General features: G+C 36.1%; 1 pseudogene; it reads right to left on the bottom strand.

Annotated features, from left to right (window-relative positions):
- Positions 1–14845: 14845 nt before the first annotated feature.
- Positions 14846–16586, bottom strand: part of LOC149562199 (UDP-galactose/UDP-glucose transporter 4-like) — a 4458-nt pseudogene continuing 2717 nt past the window's right edge.

Here is a 16586-nt window from a genome sequence, read left to right as displayed (position 1 = left end):
TGTTATCTTCTGCTTTATCACCCCCACTAGATATAGCCTGGTTACCCTCATTAACAGATTTACTCTGTTCAGAATTACCTTCACTATTGGCTTGCTCTCTCCCTTTTTCATTATTACCTTCAGTCTCTGGTTACCCATCCAAATTAGAGCTTAAATCCCTGGCGTCAGTATCATCTTCATCCTTAGGGTTAATATTCTCATGGCTTTCTGATTTCTCGATCTCAGACTCCTCATCCTCATGTTTTTGAGAAGCCGAGGGTTTCAAATTCAGGGCTTTATCTTTACCTTTAATAGAGTCACCCTTCTTACTCTTAATGGAGTCCTTCTTCTTGTCCTTAGAGGGAGTAGAGGCAATGTGTTTATTTTTACAATACCCTTCAATAAGAAGAATCAGCCCTTCATGTAAAATGGGTCTGGACTCCTTCTTCTTATGCGCTTCTAAACTATGAAGTAAAGAAAACCGCAAAAAGAAGGGGAAACATATTCTATCTTTGTGTCTAAAGTGATTTAAAAAAACAAAGTGGCATTTATGAACTCTTTTACTTCTTCCATCAAGTATGAAATACTCACAGATACAGCAAAGAACATCCCTCCAGATCTCCTTTATCTGATGCACATCGAAGAAATCACCACTCTTTTCCAGTTGCTTCTCCTCATCTTCCATTTTTGAAAACTTTTTGTAGGCTACATTTGAAATACTGGTTTACTTGGTGAATTTTATGCCCGCCATGGGGAGCCTCGTGATCTCTGCAATAAAATCCTCTGTAAGTTTCATAGTAACACCATGGAGAGTGACTTTGTCATTGGACTAGTTCATAAAGAAAGCCGTAGTGATGTGTGGCTTAAAACCATTGAGTCCCTCCAGATAACAAGTCACATTTCCTTTTTGCAAAATTTTCCATACATCCTCACGAGCCTTCCAGGCATCACAATTTTTTGGTTCCTGCTTGCGCGGTTCACCCCCCATCTGTAGAGAATAGAGAATGCACTCAAACCAGAGTAACCAGATGCAGAGAATGAAAGGGTTAAAATGAAAAATATTTTTCATCCCATCAAAAGAGACTTCCTTTTTTGGAGATACATGCAAAAACCACATCGCATTCATTTGAGTGTACTTCCTTGGGGAAGAAAATCTAGTAATAATATGATCACTCCACAAAATCATTAACTTTCTAATCTTTATAAATCTTTCCCACTTATGCATGGATGGCTTCATAATGAATAATTTCTTTGAGATCAACTTGGTTAGTTAATTCATCAATCCACCTCACCATTTGCCTCGTTAGGATAGCATAGTTGGTTATCCAATCAGCAACACCGTTGGCCTCCCAAAAGGTATGGGATATGACAACTTTTTCAAATTTTTGAATAAGGTATTTGATCTCCTTGATTGTGGCCTCTATTGACCATTAGATAGAACTTTTATTATTTAGGATATTAACAATATTTAAAGAGTCGCCTTCCAACCATAAATTCGAACATCCCAAATCCACGGCAATTTTCATTGTATAAAGGGTAGTCGTTGCTTCAGCAATGTGACTATTAGTCTGGCCTATAGGGATTTCTATAGCATCTTTAACATTTCCCATATGATCTCTCAACACACCTCCACAACCCACACTTCTCAGGTTGCCCTTAGCAGCACCGTCAAAGTTTCCTTTAATCCAACCATTAGGGGGGGAACTCCAAGTGATGGTCAATCTTGGGTTATCAGCTTGAAGTTTAGGATTTTAAGAAAGCATTGGATTATCAATAGGAAAGGTTTGATCAGGGTTCTTCAAAGATCTAAAATTATCCTTAAAAGCTCTAATAATATTTTGACCAAGCACCCATCCTAGAACCTCTATGTTTCTAAAAATTCTATTATTTCTTTCTTTCCAAATACCCCACCAAAGATGAGGAAGAGTAATTTTCCATAGGAATTGAACATCAAAATTCTTAGAAGGGCATTTCCAACTATTAAAAGAAGATTCCACATTGTTTTGATGAACCAGGTCAAGTTCCAATACATTAGGATCTCAGTCCAGACTTGTTGGGTATAAGAGCAGTTCAGAAACAGGTGGTCTCTATCTTCAAATCCATTCTTGCATAAAATATACCTATTCACCAAATTTATACCTCTTTTTTGCAAGTTATCAAGGGTCAAAATTTTATTTTGAAGCAGGACCCAAAAGAAGATGTTAATTTTAGGAATGAGACCCTTAGTCCAAGCTTGAGACCAAAAGGGAAGATTTTCCTTCTCCTTAGAAACAAAGAAAGAAGAAACTTTGAATTACCCACTAGGATTAGCATACCAAATAATCTCATCCTCAAAAGAAGGGTGGAGAGAAATAGCATTGAGAGATAATTCGATGTGATTGAAGCTTTGATCAATGTCCTTCGAGTTCACCCAAGAGTCGTTCTGCCAGTAATGACTAACAAGAGTGCCATATCTCTGCTTGCATAAGTCAACTTGTGTCATATCTTGAACATCTTCAATCAGGGGGTGATCCTTAAGCCAGACATCTTCCCAAAATCTCACCCTAATCCCATTACCAATTTTCCAAGAGCACCCTTCTCCAAGAATTTTCTTTGTTCCCTGCACAGCTCCCCATATGGAGGAAGGATGAATGACATCAAAAGAAGAGAAGAAATCAGATAGAGAAATAGAATTAAGAAGGTACTTGTGTTTCCAAAAGGTACTCCACTCTTTGTTTTCATGGAAAACATGCCATCCTTGTTTAGCTAGAAGAGCTTTATTCATGCTTCTGATTTTTCGGATGCCCAGTCCACCTTCCCTGACCAATTTACAAACTTGGTCCCAAGCAATTAAAGGCATTCTCTTTTTTTCCTCTAAACGAGTCCATAAAAAATTCCTTTGAATTTTGTCAATAGCCTTAGCAAATTTAGTGGGGATTTTAAAAAGAATTAAAGCATAAATTGGTATACTTTGGAGAGAAGCTTTAAGAAGAATTAATTTACCAGCCTGGCTTAAAAGGTTCCCTTTCCAACCAGCCAACTTCTTGCTGAATTTGTTAATAAGGTCTTCCAAAAAGGAATCTGAAGCCTTCAAGCCTAAAGGAAGACCCAGATAGGAAGAAGGGAAAGAACCTATAGAACATCCAAGGATTTTGGAAATTTTATGTTGTCTAAGAATAGGGGTATTGAGAAAAAACACAACACTTTTATTCCAGTTAACCAGTTGTCCTGAGGCAGAAGAATAAAGATTTATTGCTTGCTTCAAATTTCTGGCTTCCCTGACTTTAGATTTCCCCATAAAGATGGTATCATCAACAAATTGGCCATGAGAACATATAAGAGGATGGGAAGTGGGTTGCAATCCCTTAATAACTCCTTTATGCACCAGATCCCTAATGTACCTCCCCAAAAAATCAGCCATAATAACAAAGAGGATGAGGGATAAAGGGCCCCCTTGTCTCAATCCCCGAGAGGGATTAAAAAAATGAGAAGAGCTATCATTAACCAGGACAGCAATAGAAAAAGTAGAGATCAACTGATGAATCAGTCCAACAACCTTGTTGTCAAAGCCAAAGGCAATCAAAATGGTTGAGAGAAAAGACCAATCAACTTTTTCATAAGCCTTAGCCACGTCCACTTTCATTAGAAATCCTTGATTGTTAGAACAAGATAAGGAATGAATATTCTCATGAGAAGAAATAACAAAGTTGAGGATTTGTCTACCTAGAGTGAAGCCATTTTGTTGGTCAGCAATGATCAAAGGGGTCACCAAAAGCAATCTAGAAGTAAGAACTTTGGAGATAATTTTATAGAAAGAATTACAAAGACTGATCGGCCTAAACTGATCAGGTGAATCAGCTCCAATTTTCTTAGGAATCAGGCACAAGAAGGTGGAATTGACTTCCTTCAACATTTTCTTTGCCCCAAAGAATTCCTTCACCACATCACATCTTTTCCAACAAGTTTCCAAAGTTTCTGAAAGAAAAACATGGGAAAGCCATCAGGACTGGGAGCGTTATCTCCTCCTAGAGAACAAAAAGCTTTGAAAATTTCATCATTCTTAGGAATTGAGCTTAACAATTTGTTCTAATCCTTTGAAACCAGAGTGGGGATCACACTGAAGAACTCATCCTGGTGTTCCATATTGATGTTGGGATCAGCTGTCATAAGACTAGAGAAAAAAGTCACCATTTCATCCATGATGTCCTTATCCTCCTCAATCTTCAAATCTCCCTTCATAAGATGTGAAATGTGAGATTTGTCTCTATGCTTCAGAGTGGATAGATGGAAAAATTTGGTATTTTTATCTCCTTTAGTAAGCCATATCACTTTTGATCTTTGCCTCCAGTAGATCTCTTCTTTAGTAATGATGTCATGGTATTGAGTCAGCTTTTCATTTTCTTCTAAAAGAAGGTCTGGGGTATATCCCTCCTTCAGAATTTTATCCTGGATTTTTTGGATATCCTCTTTCAATACAGATTTACCTGAAAAATGTTCCCAAAGCATTTTTTGTTCCAAATTTTGACTTTCTTTTTGACATTTTTAAGTTTAGAAGTCACTCTGAAGAGAGTAGTACCATCAATTTTGATGTTCCACCATTCTTCTATTTTTCTTTCAAAATGGGGGTGCTACATCCACATCTTCTCAAATCTAAAAGGAAAATTCATCTTAGGACTAAGCTTATTAGCTATGAAAATAAGAGGGAAATGATTAGAACCAATTTTCTGGTGGGCTTCCAACTTGCAAATGAAATCTTTTGTCTAATCAGGAGAGATAAGAGCACAGTCAAGCCTTGCCTGAATACAATCATTTCCAACCCTCTTATTACTCCAAGTAAACTGAATGCCGTGAAGATCCATATCCATTAAGCCCTCTTTGTTTATAAAATCCTTAGGTCCATTCTTCCTTCAAGCTGGGTAGCATTACCTCCCATATTTTCATGGTCATAAAGAGGGACATTGAAGTCTCCCATGATTATCCACCGTCCAGAGTAATCCATACTTTTAAAATTGGATATAGAGTCCCAAACCTTCTTCCTTTGGCTTTTCATGTTGGGCGCATATATATTCACAATATACCAGTCCTCTTTTTGAATAGCAGTAGTAATTTTAGCAATCATAAAGTATTTACTAGCACTCAAAATAGTCCTAGCAAAGCAATTTTTTTTCCATAGCATTAGGGTTCCCCCTGAAGCACCTTCTGAACTACTAGCATTTATAGAGTAATTTTTAAAAGCTTTTATCTACTCTGCTTTCTCTTTGTTCATCTTAGTTTCTTGTAGCAAAAGAAAATCAAGTTTTTTTTTTCTAACAAAATTCCTAACAACATCTAGTTTATGGTAACTGTTCAACCCTCCTAATATTCTAGGTAATAATTTTCATTTCCATATTTTAGGGGTATAATCCAGAATAGTTGCTTGACAACCATCAACAATATTTTGCAAGCTTTTTGATTCCCTATTTTTCTTAGAAGATTTCCTTCCACATCCATCTGGAGACCCAACATCTAGTTTCACCTTGGACTGCTGGTCTATTTTTTTTCCAGATTTTATCGGGGTCGAAGCTTTGGGATTCACTTTAGTATGCAAATCTAATTTACTGCTTCAAGTCTCGACCCCATTTATGTTACTCTTTTTTTCAGCACTTTTCCTTGAATTTGGTTTAAGCTTTGAGATTACTCCATCTTCTTTGACAATTTCTAGGACAGGAGAGTCCTTAATAAGGGTATCCTGGGAAAATAAAGGGTAAAAAACCTGCATCTCCTTGGGCTGAGTTTCATCTTCCTCAGTATGAGCTCCAGATTCAGCCAAGAATTCTCCTTCCTCAAGCTCAATCATCTCATCAAGATCACCCCATTTATCCTCCATCTTTTGATAAAGAACAATTTGTTTTGATAAATCTGACAGGTCATCTATACCTTGTTTAGGCAAGATGGGATCTAGTTGTAAGCCATTCACTTCTTTTTCAGAGTTCATATTCTCCATCTCAGATACAAGCCTAGCCCCATCCTCGAGAAGAAGCTTAGAGACATTATCCACAACTACTGGTGGAGCTTTTGAGTTCTCATTCTCTTTCTTCTCTTTGAGATGAACGTCTTTAGGTTTCCAAACCTTCTTTTGCTGAGCCTTAGTCTTTTTCACTTCCTTCTCACTACTCAAGTGGTTTTTACTCTTGGAGGGGCAGTTTTTAACCAAATGACCCTATTTCTTACAAGCATAACAAGCATTAGGAAGATCTTAAAAAATGATTTCTTGGGTTTTCTTACCAAGCTTAGAAATTAAATCCACCTTTTCTGGGAGATGATTCAGATCCGCCACCTTCACATACAGTCTAGCACTCTAGAGTTTGGATCTGGTCACAGTAGCATTATCCAGAGCCACCAGTTCACCAAAAGAATTGGCGATACCCTTAAAAATGTCCTCATGCAAAAATTCAAGAGGGAGTCCAGGAAGTCTGGCCCAAATCGGGGTAGTTAGGAAAAAGGAATCTGATAAAACCATATTAGGCTCCCATTTTTTGATTATAAGAGAACTTTTTCCAAAAGACCAGGGACCTCCATAGAGAACAAGATTCATATCTTCCTTACAGTTAAAAATAAACAGAAAGAAACCATTCAGCATGGGAGCTATGTCCACCTCCCCGCGTATAGCCCATTTCCTCTTAACCATTTTCCTTAGAGAATCTAGATCTGGTCTTGCCCCCAGAAATTTTCCCACCAATGTGAAATCCATGGAGGAAATAGAGAAATCCATTAAGGGGTCAGGGATAAAAACTTGGAACTCACCTTTCTCCCAACTAGTCTTAGAAGTCACCAGCGGGAAAGAAGATTTGCCAGTTGGTTTCCTGTCGAAAAGTGATGACTAGGTCTTCTGTTCTGAGGACCCTACCTTCTCTCCAACAAAGGAATTAACTTTATTAGATTCCACATTATCTTTCTTTTCCTCTTTGTCCTGACCCGACACACAAGAAGAAAAGGCAAAATCCAAGGGTGGGTCATAGACCCCACAAAATATGTCTAAAATATGTCCAGACTTACCATCATCCCCAACAGCCACGAAACTCAACCCAACAATCTTCCCAAGTCCTCCCACAGATCCTCCAGGGTCTGTACCTCCTGCCAGGTTCTCCCCAACCAGTTTCTTGCCTGAATGCGAGCCCGCTAATTCAAAAACTGTTAGAGCGCCCAACATTCTTGTTTCATAAAATTTATTAACCCTTGGCTGTAAGCACTACAGGAAAGAAGCCCCACTATTTCACCAAGGGTCAATGGAAAAACATTCTCAATTAAGATCCACAGTAGAGAATGGCCTTGTGGGGAATTAAACCTTGGTTGTAGGCCCTACAGGCAAGAAGCCCCACCATTTCACCAAAGGTACAAGCCCTCTAGTTTACTATAGTTATTGTAAAAAGATTGATATTAAACATGTGTAAAGAAGATAGAAACTCTTGGCATTAAGCTTAATAATAATTACTAATTTGGGTGTTTTTCTTAAGTAGGGATCTTGTAATGCCTCGCGAAAGGATCCAAAGAATTAACCCAAAATTTTACTAAGATTGGTAGCATTTTTTTTTTTTAAACATGAAAGTAAAACCATTTATAACATATTAGCGAAAGCAATAACAAACATTTAACTGAAAGTAAACATAACATACATAACAGGTGACATTCTTAAGAATCCATTAATGTTGAATCACATTTAACATAACTAATTATGTTTCCATCTAATACTACATCCACATAAATTAATAATGAAAAGTCCAGTGTTCTTAAATTACATTTCCTAATTGCTCAATCATCCGTTGTACATGCCACAGGGTATGAAAGGCTTAAAAGAATATACATCCGTGTAAATAAACTACACCATCATACTAACTCTAATCCATGATGCAATAACATAAATGAAACCACATATCATACACGATATATCATCATAGAAGATATAAACATCATAAAAGATAACCATAAATCAACAAACATAATTAACTAAGTGCACGGTTCCTCCCAACCGTAAATAGCATCATTAGACCATCATGGATCTTAGCCATCCCTCCGTGCATAACATCCCAAGTTACCAAAGAGATCATCGATATTAACATAGTAGGAATGTCACTCCTAAATCATACTACATCATATCACTACTACATCTGAGGTCATTTTTCGACCATTATTAGTCAAAATTTCGACCCATTTTTCGACCAAACTTCGACCAACTTCAACCAACTCATTGGTTAGAATTTTTTCAGTCAAAATTTTGACCAACCTGCTAGTTGGTCAAAATTTTGACCAATACTTTGGTCGAAAAAATCTCATAGCCATAGTGCAAGTTTTTCCTGGAATTGGTCAAAATTTTGACCAATAAAGGTCAAAAAGTTTGACCAATGAAGGTAGAAATTTTGACCAATAAAGGTCAAAAATTTTGACCAATGAAGGTAGAAATTTTGACCAATAAAGGTCAAAAATTTTGACCAATGAAGGTAGAAATTTTGACCAATAAAGGTCAAAAATTTTGACCAATGAAGGTAGAAATTTTGACCAATAAAGGTCAAAAAAAATAATTTCAGGCATTCTATAAAATAGTTCACATGCTTGGCGTATGATATGACATTTTGCATGCATCCTGCACTCTCTCATCCGGCTGATGATGGATTACGGAGAGTGATATGAAACGATGACGCTAAAAAACACACAATAAAATCCAAAATGAACTTGCATTACAAATGGATTGTGGAAATCTGATATTGTTGATTTTGCATGCATGTCTACCAGGACAATGACAACTTAAACATATAAATATATGTTTAAGTTGTCATTGTCCTGGTAGACATGCATGCAAAATCAACAATATCAGATTTCCACAATCCATTTGTAATGCAAGTTCATTTTGGATTTTATTGTGTATTTTTTAGCGCCATCGTTTCATATCACTCTTCATAATCTATCATCAGCCAGATGAGAGAGTGCAAGATGCATGCAAAATTTCATATCATACGGAAGGCATGTGAACTGTTTTATAGAATGCCTGAAAAATATCGACAATAACTAATCAAACTGTCGTAAACATCGACAGTAACTAATATGCTTCTTCATTAATATGCTTGATACAATAAGAAAACTTGGCAACTATGCACAACAAGTTATATGCTAAAAGGAAATCATTTAGGAAAATCCACCTTAATGAAGGCTGCTCCCAAGATTTTCAAAGTAGATTCAGGTGTTGAGAATAAAAAATCACTAAAACATAGCTATTTAGGAGCTTGGAAAACCTTAGGAATAGTCCATTACAACTTGCAAGACCAAACATGACCATCTTCATCCTCACATCTAAGGTTTATCAAGCCAGAAAAAGTGTGTAATTGTTGAAAAAAATCTGAAAATGTTTTGCTTAAATGGTATACTCTCAATTAAGCATCTAGTTGTTATGTGTTTTTAGTTTTTCCTTGGACTAAAAGCTTCAATGGAAAGATAAAACTGAAGCTGACTATAGTATAAATTATTATTACTTTCTTGCATGAACAAGTCTCGAAACATTCTCTTCAAGTAAACCTGACTCCCTCTTATATATCTATAATAGCAGCTCCCTCTTACATATATAAGACTTCACAATATAACCAATTCAACCAACTGCTATTGGGTTGAAAGGTTCCTTGTTAGATGAATTTGAACCAATGGTATCATCTGAGGAACATCCACAAAACTTCTAACAAACAAAAACCTTGATGATGGATTTAGTATCTACCACCAATTTAGAAAGATTCATACCTATCTAAGCCACTTGTTGGTTTATCCAGAAACAACAACCTTGGACAACAACCTTGGTCTCATTAGAATTTCTAAGGAAATTCTCACTCTTCTCTTTTCTCCACCACTGATTCCCCTCAAGTGCCAGATTCCTATGGGAGTGTTGGCACATTCCTAAAGACCCATTTCCACAAACCAGATTCACCAAGTCGTCTGTTCAAGTATGCTCATCAAGTTGACTCTTTAAGTTTTCTCATCAAGTCACCCAACCAAAGTGCCTCATCAAGGTCAGTCTTTAAGTACACTCAGCAAGTCGGCTCACCAAGTCGCTTCGTGAAGTCACCTCACCAAGTGGCCTCAATAAGTCAGCTCACCAACTTGCACCACCAAGTTGCCACTTTAAGTCGACTTGCCATATCAGCTCGCCAGGCCGACTCCCATAGTTAGCTCGCCAAGCAAACAATTCAAGTACGCTAACCAATTCGACTCTTTAAGTTCACTAACCAAGTCCACCCCCTAGGTCAACTCTCTAGGTCAGCCCACCAAGTCACCCCCACCGAGTCACCTCAACGAGTTGACTCTTTAAGTCAGCTCACCATGTCGACTCACCCAGTGGTTTTACCACCTTGAATTTATAAAGAGAAGTAACATTATGAGAGCTTGCCTCTTAATTCCACTAAAGTTTCACTCAATAGAAGAAATCATAACATTAATCTCACAAAATGGAAATTTTATAACTGGATGACATTAAGCGATCTATGTTAAGGCTTGCAGAAGGCTTAAACTATATATGGCAGATTGGTATTAGATATAGGCAACTTAAAATTGGATATAGGTAGACAAAGTCTGATGTTCTCTTGAATGTGTTCAAGGAAAAAAAAAAAACTATTCTGACATTATTATAAAATTGAAATATTTTCTAACGTTTAATTCCATAGTAAAGTTAAAATAAAAATGATGGAATCAAGGGAAGAAGAAATAGAAAAGAAACATGAAAGTTATATTAAATATTAAAATGAAGCTATGCACCGGTCTGAGCTTCGACTCTTTCGTAGCATAGTTACATTATTTTTTCTCAACTCGTGGCATCATTTTTTACTCAACTTCAAGCTTGCATCTTACAATTCTACATAGCTGAATTACACTAAGAGTGTGAAATATGGAGAGTGAAAGGTGTATGAAGCATGCAAGGTGGCATATAGATATTTTTATTAGAGTTATATGATAAAATGTAAGAATCGGTTCTATTGTATAAGAATTGATTCTATGGTTGAATGAGAGAGAACAGAATTCAAATTAGAAGTCTTGCCTCTTATTCCACTACTTAAGTTTTATTTAACTAAAGCAATCACAAAATTAATTGTAGGAAATGGCGAATCAGTATTGGATTTCAGGCATATAGTAATGAAAAGTCTTTTTGATATAATTAATATGTTACTACAAATTCATATACTATTTTGAAATTATTATTGGAACCATTTTAAATATTTTCTTGACATTCTAATCTCATGGTAAAGTTAAATCCAAAATCTCATGGTAAAGTATAATCCAAAATAATGAAAATAGGGCAAGCGTGAAATTTATATTAAATAATTGAATGACACTATGCACCAGTATAAAATTTGGCTCTTCCTAGTCACAGTTACATCATCTTTTGTCAACTCAAGGCATCATACTTCATGCTCAACTTCAAGCTTGCATCTTACAGCCTACAATGTTGGATTTGACTGAGAGAGTGAATAGAAACTAGAAATTCAAACAATGTATAGCAAAATAAACAATTGTAGGGGAGAGAATATTAACTTTAAATTAATATAGCTCTTTTTTTTTAGGTAAAATTAATATATTTCTTGCTACCCACAAAACATGTGAATTTTGCAGATGGGGTAGTAGATGGATTGGAGAAATTAAAGTGAAATATACTCAAACCCAGGACTAGATCTACTAAATATTTCTCTTGATTCTTAACGCTATAAATGTGATGGAGGATATATAGATAACAACTACTGACATAGTTCTTTGTACAAGACCTGAAGCAATGGTGACTGCCTTTTTTCTAGCTTTATGTATTCTTTTTATTAATTGAGTTATTTGGAGCCTGTTCAAACATTAACTGACAATCTTTTAGATATATATAAAAGTTGAGGCATTGTTGTGCATAACAAGATGGTGCCTTTATGTGCCTCAATTTCACAAATTTTTGTTTACCCAGTGACTATAGAAATAAGGATTCGAAGCCCCATTATAACTTTTAGCTTCCACTTATCGGACCTGACCTAGAATATAGAACATTAACAAACCACTTTGAAATTCACCCTCTTCTTTGTCTCAAATTTTATACATGTATGGTTCAGATAGTTAATGTTCTAAAAATTCCATAAGTGAGCAAAGTGTTCATTATACTTTCGTTATAATAAGAATAGAAACATGATACTAGTTATTATCACCATGTTTTTACATAAACATTTGCATGTTACATGAAGACCTTCGGGGGTGCAAAACAACCAACACATACTCACGAATCCAAAAAAATTGGAAAAAGTAATAAAATTAGAAAACTCAAGTGCCATAGCAAGACTGTTCACCATGTTTATTAATCATAAAATAACAACCAGCAAATATTAGAATGAACAATCAACAAACATACATACTCAAGGAAACAAACAAACCAAAAAACATTAAAAAAATTGATTCCATAGCAAGGATGATCATCATGTTTACTAAACACAATAAAAAAATTAACAAATGTTAGAATGTGCCTCAATTAAGGACCCCAGAGACAATCAGGAGGACAGAATCACCCATCTCGAGCAGAAGGTCCAAAGGCTGGATTCCGTCCACCAGATTGTGGATACCCTCCATACCTTGAATGAAAACATTGTTAATCTGGGGGACTATCTGACCAATGCTAGTCTTGTGGGGAATGTGGAGTAGAGGATAGAGCATAGAACCAGCTGGGAAGATCCTCAGAAAGAGACTGGAATCTAGGAAAGTCAGGGGGACCAGATGCATTTCCTCCCCATGATCCAGGAGGAAGAGGCCAAGCAGAAGGAAAGTGACGATGCAGAAACCCTGCAGGCAATGGAAAAGAAGGGACACTAGTCTGCCCGCCAGGCTTTGTTCCTGGCCTTTGTTTCTCAGGCTTTGGGCCTTTTTGTTTCTAGCTTTTTGAGGTAGCTTTTTTTTCTGTCTTTTCTGCTTTAAGTTGTTTTCTGCTGTAAAAATTTGGGTTTCAAGATCCTTGTAAAACCTTTTTTCCTAATCAAAAACAAATGTTAGAATGTTACACCATTCAGTAAATATAATAAGGAATTGGAAAACTCTTACAAGCTCAGTTCTCTCTGGAAATAATAAATCATGAGAAATAAAGAAAGGAGACAGAGCACGAAGAGATAAAAAATTGTAGATCTCTAAAACAAAAGACTGGTATAACATACATATGGAAGACATAAAAAAGATGACCATTTAGGTCCTGTAGGTTTAAGAATCTCATAGGTTTTGCACCAAACTTGAAGGGGAAAAATGTTTGTATCTTAAAAAAGGATATATGTGATTTAGCCTAAAACAAAACTTTTACAGAACAAGTTCACGGTTTGGTGAGCCATCTTAAGTCTAAAATAGTACTGCAAAGTTGAATTTTCAAAAATGGATGAAATCAATCTTTTCAATGGACATAGAGAGGTCAGTGGAAAAAACTATGACTTCAGGTTTACAAATATTTTCATTAAATCCATCTAGCTATATCCTGAGATTGAAGTAGGGATAAGAATTAATTTGGGGGCTATCATTTTAAGCCAAGGCATGTCCTAAGCATAAATAACAAGCTTAGAAAGCAAGAAATCCTTAAGTTTGGGCTATAGGTGAGAGAAGAAAACCCACTTTTGTGGCAATGAATCACATGTCCATTTGCCACTGAAATAAGCCCTTATTTTGGTGGCGGATCATTCTCATATTTTCTAGTGATCTAATCATTTTCAATGATTCTATCCATGCATTAAAGGTTGAGAGAGGTATAAGAAGTCAAGTCTAGGCATGACATTTCAACTGAAGAATTTAGATAGATAAAAAATAAATAATGTTATCTGACTCGTTCAAATAGTGAGGAATAAATAGAATTAATCCAGGGAGGAAAAATGGTTCATAAAAAGAAAAAATTATTACATCAATTTTTAAAAAAAATTATTTGAAGCAAGCACAAGCAATCACAATAAGGCAAAATACAAATTCAGTACAATGAGCATGGATACAAATAGGGAATTCTAAGCCAGTATTTGATATAATCGTCTCCTTTATGGAAAAGCCCTATTCTTTCTTAGTTTGGCCTATTTTTCACTATGTTAAATTTTGGTATATAGCCATCTGTTTGATTTTTTATGTAGGAAAACTTTCCTTGGTAGCAAGATGTCAAGTGGCAGAGCTCTTTTAGAAAATATCTCAGATGAACTATGCACAATGCATTCAGAGGAAACATAATTTAATTGTACCATTTTCAAAGTGATGATTGGGCATGCAAATACACATCGCCCAAGTAAATAGTAAGTCTTCTAGGAAATCTTCCAAATAGACTAAACACCAGAAACTGTGAGAAATACTCTGCACTAGCAATTCTTACAAAGCCTTGCGAAAAACACAACTACACACAATAAAGGAATGTCTCAATATAGGCTTCAATTATGCCCAAGTCATTTAAGGGAAACAACAATATTAAACAATATTTGCTATCATTCATAATAGGTCCTTTGTACTCGGTAACATAGCTTCAAGTGCTACATTACAACTACTAGGTCCTTTGTACGCCATGAAAATATACCAAATCTTCCTTTGTACTCGGACGCAACCAACTAGAACATGGTTTTGAGGAAGAACAATGGGCCCTTACAACTACCTTCTTCCAAAATCAAGTCCTCGGCACTATAGGGCCCCATATAAATGTGACCAAGGTCACGATTGGCAAATGTTCCATGCAAATATGGAACTCCTCAAAGATTTGCAGCATTACAAAAAGGTTAATTACCAAAAATGATAAGACAAGAATCACTGACACCAATTTAACAAGGGTCATTGGACGAGGTGAAATAACCCCACAAATAGACCGATGGTTGAGAAATAATGCACAACATCTAAATAGCGTAGAGGAAAAATATACAAGCTAATGCAGAATTAATTGATATTTTCCTAACAGCTGGATGGGGATGGCCAGCATAGAGAGCCCAATCATTGTTGAACAGAAGAGCATTTCCATCTATTCATTTCAAACTAGCAGGGAAAATTAAATCAATAGAATCATACGTAATTGTTTCTCCTTGAATTGTGACTGGGCGAAAATGTATAGCACCCTAAAAGAGGGTCTTCACTTGTTGAATATGTGCAAAAGGTTATAGAGCATTGCACCTGTGAAGTGGATGGATTGATAGTAAATATTACCTGCAAGGAATCCATTATTAGAGCTCCACAGATCATTATCACTCCTGCAATGCTGAAATTTGGTGAAGTATGAGCATCTGCAAGGGTGAACATGATTAAGCCCGCAACAAGTAGCAGCGTAGATATGTATTCATGGACGAGATATTTCCTCCTCAAGCCAAGTATAAAAGCTCCCATCACCATCACTAGAATAACATTCTCGCATATTTTTAAGAGAGATGTGAGATCATTATTCAAACAAAATCAAAGAAATCGCCCTATTCTCGGGCCCCAACAAGTAATTCTACTAACTTTCCACTAACAACAATAAAATTACTACTCGATAATCACGCTTTCATTGTACAGCCAGAGAAAGGAGTGATCAAGAGTTTAATTTAATTAAATAATTAGAAAAGAAGACATTCTGACACTCCAAAAAAATAGGGTAAGGAGCCACTGCTTGAATTTCTATAATGTTTTTCAATTATTTACCCAAAAGATTTACTACCATACATGTGACCGTAAATATAAGATCCAGACTGCCCGTGTAGCTTGTTAGGAAGAGGAAGAACTATAAATGCAAAGTACCTTAGTTGATTTGAACATGAGCTGAGCAAGATAGTTGAGAAAAGTGAGGGAACCCTTGGTTAGTCCATGGGATCCCATAAGAATGCCTGAAAGCTTCACATATGTTTTCCATGGATTTACAACTTATTTCATTCTGAATCCCTGCAGTAAAATGAGATCTAAGTAGACGAAGTTTTGCACAAATGTGAAGTACCATCCATAGCTGCAACACAATAGCACACAATCTACTTATAGTCTGCTTAGGTTATCTCATAAAATATGCACAACAACACAAGATATGACGAAAATACATAAAACAAAGAGTAAGGAGATCGATCTAGAAATGCAAAATGGAACTCGCTAAAGATATTCTCACTCCAAAATGACAAACACCTGAACTACAGCCTACTATATATCTATTCCCCGATCAACAAGAGCGAACACTCACAAAGGGCAGGTGAATGTGCAGAGGCCAGGATTCAACGGGTGAATGTAGACAAAAGCACACCGAGCGTCTCTAAAGCATTATCTTTGTTCCCGCTCAGGCACTGCAAAAATTTAGTGTTCAAACATTTTACCTCTAAAAGCTACGAAAATTTGGTCTTTTTTTTTTTTTTTTTGGTTATGAACCCGAGTTGGTTGAAATTTCAACCAACATGAGGATAAAAACTAAAAAAACATGAAATGATAGGCCAATATGGCCTTTGGTCAAATTTTTTGGTCGAAAATGACCCTCAAATGTACTAGTGTATGCAGAAAGTAATCTAACATGCAAAGTAAAGCATAAGATAACATCATCTAACATATGCAAATCATCAATATGAGGATACATGTCCACCATCATAATCCATGAAGATAGATGCCAACAAAGAATGCATCAGCCATGGTGTCTCACATGGATCTCAAATGGTAAGAGTGAA

This window comes from Cupressus sempervirens, chromosome 4 (assembly GCF_028749045.1).
Source record: "Cupressus sempervirens isolate cs-2001-9-10 chromosome 4, ASM2874904v1, whole genome shotgun sequence".
NCBI classification, from domain to species: domain Eukaryota; kingdom Viridiplantae; phylum Streptophyta; class Pinopsida; order Cupressales; family Cupressaceae; genus Cupressus; species Cupressus sempervirens.
This window is presented reverse-complemented; position numbering and strand designations above follow the sequence as displayed.